The sequence below is a fragment of the Lolium rigidum genome, chromosome 3, assembly GCF_022539505.1.
Source record: "Lolium rigidum isolate FL_2022 chromosome 3, APGP_CSIRO_Lrig_0.1, whole genome shotgun sequence".
Lineage (NCBI taxonomy): Eukaryota > Viridiplantae > Streptophyta > Magnoliopsida > Poales > Poaceae > Lolium > Lolium rigidum.
Genome location: NC_061510.1, coordinates 153,915,978 through 153,921,976, shown reverse-complemented (window position 1 = coordinate 153,921,976; position 5,999 = coordinate 153,915,978). Strand labels below are relative to the sequence as shown.

Below are 5,999 nucleotides of genomic sequence, written 5' to 3'. Positions count from 1 at the left end.
CGTTCCAACACCGTTTGGAAGCGGCACGGAATGCTGGCCCCGAGCAGATTGTGCCTCACGACTTGGCCGCTTTCAACAACTACCTCCGGTGGTTCCATGAGAACACGCGTATCGAGTTAGTTAAGCACGCGTATCCCGAGGAGATCTTGGACGACCCCATCCGAGTTCGATGAGGTTGGGCAAAGCCAGCACGACACCTTTGCTCGCAGAGGGAGATCGACTTCTATTGCTTCCGAGCTGAACTTCGTGGTAATGGATTCTCTCACTAAATAGTACATCATCTAGATTGCCATGTGCTCGCTTAAATTGTGTATGCTATGTTTGTCACAGCGGGAGGAGATCCAAAAAACAGCTCAGGAGTGCGAGATTATATGGGAGCAGAGCGGTAGAGAAGAAAAACCTGTCGGACCGTTGCGGCATTTCATTAAGGTATGATCACCAACTTTGAATGTACACTATTATGTTCTGGTGGCTTTGTAACCATGAGTTCCTTGACGCAGAACACTGCACGAAAGATGTGGCGGTTAGCGAACTTGCTAGGTTGCCGCGAAGGCGAAATCCCTACGTCCTCCTCTTCTGAAGAACCGCAGGTATGGACTATTTTGTTGCTCGTCAAACATGTTCTTACTAATTTCAACTTTTGTAATCTCATGTGTTCATGTTTACGAAGATTCCTCCCGAGGACGACCTAATTCCGAGTCAAGGCATACTTCCAAAGCATACCTCCAAGCAAGCCCCACGGTCAGCTTACCAGTTGAAGCCAAGGGGCAAGGCTCCAAACCGGTACACTCCGGAAGATTATGTCAACCGAGGAAAGAAGGTTGTCACTGAGGAGGATGATGGGCCGCCGCGGAGATCAGCTTTATCGAGGATGAGGAACAACGAGCCGTTCTCTTCAGATGAGGAGGAGGAGGAGGAGGAGGAGGAGCAGGAGGAGCAGGAGCAGCAGGAGCAGCAGCAACAACAGCCACGACAGCGGACGAAGAGGATGGCCGTCCGGAAGCAGCCCGCGAGGACGGCACGTCGAGGACGCTACTAGGATGTGCTACGTGTTGTTGTGAACTATATATTCATAAGTATCGATTTGTGAACCCTATGTCATTTCGAACCATGGTCTGTAATGCTACTTGTTGTTTGAATCTACGTGCTACAATGTGACCTATGAAGTGTTATATGTGTATGTCATGAAATTGCTACTTGTTGTGTCCAATGTTATACTCGTAACCGTTGGAGTTTGGTAGGATTTTTCATGTTTTCAACACAAGTCCATGTGTGGCGCCCTTCACACTGGCGCCACAAGTGCTAGTGTGGCGCCCGTGGCATCGGCGCCACACATGCCAACATATATGAACCATTGGGTCGAAAACATCCGGGGGCTCGGACGATAAGTCCTTAGCCGTTTCGCGAGCCTCTATGTGTGGCGCCGTGGCATCGGCGCCACACGAGCTAGTGTGGCGCCCGTGGCATCGGTGCCACACATCGAGCCTCGCAAAACGGCTAAGTCCCGTAAGATTTGTCTCACGGTATGTTTTGGGGGATTACAAGTGCATGTGTGGCGCCGTTGGGAGGGGAGCCACACATGCCGCCACGTCCGGATGGGCGCACCGGCTCGGCGGCGAGGGGGCCACGTCGGCTGGGACAGTGGCGCCGGCAGGAGGGAAGCCACATGGGCATGTGTGGCGCCCGTGGGAGGGACGCCACACAAAAGGGTTAGATTGGTGAAATAGTTTGGCTGGAGGGTTAGTCTGTGCTTTTCTTTCACTTTTAGGTTATTTTTGTGTAAATCGCCAAATTTTTGTGGCGCCCGACACTTTGCTCTGTCTTTCTCTTCCTTCTCTTTTCTTTTCGTTGCGGGCTCACCTACTCTTCCTGTTCGTCGGCTGGGCTGCGGCAAGGCGTGGTGGTTTGGGGGCACTGCGGTGGTGGCTGGGCTGCGGCAGGGCGTGGTGGTTTGGGGGCGCTGCGGTGGTGGCTGGGCTGCGGCGGTGCGTGGAGATTTGGGGGCGCTGCGGTGGTGGCTGGGCTGCGGCGGTGCGTGGAGATTTGGGGGCGCTGCGGTGGTGGCTGGGCGGCGGCGGTGCGTGCGAGCTTGGGCGACGCCGCGGTGGCCGTACGTCTTGTCCGTGGCGGCTCCTCCTTCTCGCTGGTTATTTCCCCCTCTTTCCTTCTATTTCATGTTTCTGCGGTAGTGGCCGATGAGATTGGAGCGGGTTGTGTCTTGTGTGGATGCTTACCTTGTGCGCATATGGGCATGGTTTCTAGGGATTTAGGTGCGTGGATTCGGGATTTGACTGGCTGGACACAAATTCGATTCTGATTGCGCCGGTCTCTAATGCAGGCTTATCTTCTAGGTGTAGTTGTTTTCAAGTTGGATGGAATTAGTGTCATGTTCTTTCAGACAAAAAATGTGTCTACGGGCCTGCAGTTTAGTACTTTAGGGATTTCGGTAGCAACATTGACTTATTATGGGTTTTGTTCAGTTTTGAATTTGTGACTGTGGTATGTGTGAAAGAATGTTGGTTGACTGACTATACACAGCTAATGTACTAAATGAATCTGCTGCCCACTGCTTCCATACTATAGTTACCTACATTTTTCTGGTAGATTAGAGCTACAATGTCTGTATCATGGCGTGTGGTGTTTTTTTTAGATTGACACTTGCGAAGTTAGATCATGTCATATTACCTGTACAGCTGATGTTCCTATACATGCTATATCTGTGCTTGCTGTTGTATATAATGATTAGATTGAGGTTCTTGCCTCCAGGGGCAAGTCAGAAGAAACCTTCTTTTAAATCTCAGCTGAATTTCTGATTGAGGTTTCTCTTTTAAATCTCAACCCTGGCATGCAATTTTTTTCACGATTTACATGACTGTTAGTTGTTTTGAAATCCTTTTTGCTGGTCCAAAAGGTACGCAACAAGATAGAACCTTCTTACCATGAAAATAGTCACTACTTCTGATAGTTAATGGAACTGGTGTTTGGGGCTGCGGCTGCTATTAGGCTCTGTGGTGTGATGCAGTGCCAGCTTGCCATGAGGCTGCCCTTGTTGGCGCTTCTTTGTCGATGCCCGTGGCCTCAGCCTCTGCGGTGGCTGGTCCAACTGCCTCCCAACACGTTGTTGGTGCTCTCTTTCTTGGCTTCTAGGTTCAATTGTTGATGGGACCATTCTCTTGGTTAGGAGTTGGTGTACTGCTGTTTAGCTTCATATTAACCATGTATTGACACTAAATACTTCCTACCCTTGGGTGTAGTTACACCCATATCTAATATACTACCATATAGAAGTATGTACGATACTTTATCGGTTTGAGTATGTTCTTACACTATATCTAAGATATTCTAAACCAAGTTTGGTGAACAAAATGCAAGTGAGCATGTCGTCTGCACTATATATTTGAAATACATGCATATGTATACGCAAAAAATAAGTTTACGTAAAAAAATGTACATACTGCCTAAAAAGTATTATATATACTACCAAAATAGTCTGCTGCTTTTCGACCCAACTTCTTCTTTTTTAATCTTTCGAGATTCAACCGTGTAATCTGCACTACATGTGAACCAAATACTTTACTGAATATTACATGCACAAACTTCCTAGCATCCCTTGAGATTTTGGTTCTATCTAATTTTGGTATAGCTATCTCTCAAATTCATTGCTGCTCAATCTTCTAAGCCTGGAGATAATGAAAGTTTAATATTACTATCATGGAAATGTTGTTATTAATTGGCAGTCTTGGATTTATGTTGGAATAGTGTTGGCTGGTTGTGCTGGTGCTGAGTTTTGGTGCCGAATTCAAACTTTTTCTGCTCAAGCGAGCTGTTTTTGCCGTTTGCCTATATGGGTGTGCTCAGGTTTTTTAAATCGGATGCACGCTATTGAGCTCTTGAACGAGTTGTTGGTTTCAGTTGCATTGTAGGTTTTCTTCGGTATATCATTTCTCCATTTTGTGGTATGTCTTATTTAGTTGAGAACCATTGTACTGCAGGCACAAAGACACAAGCCACAAAACAAACAAAACGTTGGCAGCAAAAAACAGAGCAGCAAAGCGGTATGTTAACATAGGGATATGCTGATATTATTTGGTAACAATATCTGGTATGTTATTTCACTGCATGTATGTTCTCTCTTTAGTTCAAGGAACCATCTTGTTTGCTGTTGTGAGTTCGGTTTGTTGACTTGTGTTGTATTTTCTTCCTCCGTTTCTTAGTATGCTTCACATAGGACTTGAAAAGCCAATTCCTACTCCCTGTTACTGCCAGTTTTTAGATTTTCTAAAATATATGGATGGAAATCAAAGCTTCTGATCTTGTCCTACTAGAATTATCTAAAATTGAAACTATAGGAAGTTGGTGCTTCTACAGATAATTATTGCACAATATTAACTCCATATATGGTCATTTTTCTTGTGGATACATGGGGTTTAGTTTTATGAATTTGCTATATACATGATTATCGGATTACCCTTACCTTCTTTTAGGAAGGTCTTTATTACCAGTGTTGTTGTGAGAGAACAACAACATATTTTGCATGGGATTCCTTCAAATGAACTCTATCTTAGCAGCTTATCGCTAGATGGTATGACTTACAACATAATTGTCCCAAAACTTCGTAAAAACCTTGTGTTGCTGAAGCACTCTATATACTTTAGGACCTACGCTCGATGGGATATCAGCTGTAATATGGGACTTCAAATATTATAATTGATGTGTTGCTTAAGGGTGACAGAATGTAGATTTATTCATTGTTATTTTGGGAAAAAGGTTAGCATATGATATTGTGGCATACAACGTATTGGTATTAAAACCTTAACAAAACAAGGTTTTGCTAGAGGAGCTTGATGATATCTTCGTATAGATGAAGCAAAGTTATCTTCTGACTCACACATGCTTTAATTCTGAGTTAGGAGGCTATTGGGGAGAGGTGATATCAGGAGGGTTAAGACGTACTTCTCCTTACCTACATCTCTTAAGATGTGAGTATCCACATTAGCAGAGATTTATAATGTTATTATTTTTTATATAGTTGACATATGGCTAGAGATGTTTGTTTTTCGAAGATACAGAATTGGGACTAGGCATTCTTGAGCCTTCACAGTGAACTGAAAATATATTTTCTCTGTATGTGAAGTGTAAATTTCTAGGTATGTATTTTACCTCCTAACCTTTCTTTAGAGATTATGTATAAAATGCATGTAATCAACTCCCATCTTACAAACAATTCCCCTGTTATAGGTAAATCCTAGACTGGTAATTTGATCTTTTGGAGGCTGGTAAATGGTTCAAGTGGAGGAACCTCACTCATTCTTGAGCCTCACTCTGTCATTGTCTTACCAGACATATTTAGATGGAAATAATATCCACAAAAGGAGGAATCTCTCACCAAGGCATAGAGGGATTGGTCAGAAGTTCAGAGCCTAAAATCCTCCCGATTGCCTTGCTGATTGTACTGATAGCTTTAAGAGAAGAATAAGTAATGTTCTTTCTTAGCTTTTAGTTATCTGTCATCGTCTAATTATAAGTAGTTATTGACAGTGCTCCTGAAGTTTTTGCTATAATCAATAACTGAGCAAGAGACCATTAAGGGGCTTTGATGTGGACTCTGTATTATTGGTAAATGTGATTTTAGTTGGATAAATCAGCCTGATACTTCTGCCGCTTTTACACAATTTTACATGAAGATGATGCATTATTATGAGGTGCTTTTGTTGTACTGGAGTTTTGCGAGTGAGACAAGTATGCACGATTAAATTCATAATGCATAACTGGATGATGGTTTTGATACAGATGGATCATGTGGGGCTGTTAGGTTCAGACTTCAAATGGGAGCATTTCTGCTTGCTTGTGTGTGTCCTAATTCTTACCGTGTGGTTCTGGTTCGCTTTGCTTCGAGGTGTCTGCTCGGATGTTGTGGTTGCTGGTTGCACACGGACGGTGGCGCCTGCCAGTATGCATCCTGAAGCATACGTGTTGCACCAAAAAATCTAAATGCCAGT

The 5,999-nt window shown here is 44.1% G+C and overlaps 1 long non-coding RNA gene across 4 annotated transcripts; it reads left to right on the top strand.

Annotated features, from left to right (window-relative positions):
* The first annotated feature begins 2,064 nt into the window (after nucleotides 1–2,064).
* On the top strand, nucleotides 2,065–5,716 carry LOC124702525. 4 transcript variants are annotated; one of them, XR_007002534.1, is made up of 5 exons: nucleotides 2,074–2,146; nucleotides 3,993–4,055; nucleotides 4,911–4,979; nucleotides 5,064–5,147; nucleotides 5,239–5,716. It is a non-coding gene; the product is annotated as an uncharacterized LOC124702525 (long non-coding RNA). The 4 variants fall into 4 exon arrangements; XR_007002533.1 differs by having other exon boundaries at nucleotides 2,065–2,146; nucleotides 3,993–4,979; XR_007002532.1 differs by lacking the exon at nucleotides 2,074–2,146 and having other exon boundaries at nucleotides 2,171–4,055.
* The last annotated feature ends 283 nt before the right edge of the window (nucleotides 5,717–5,999 follow it).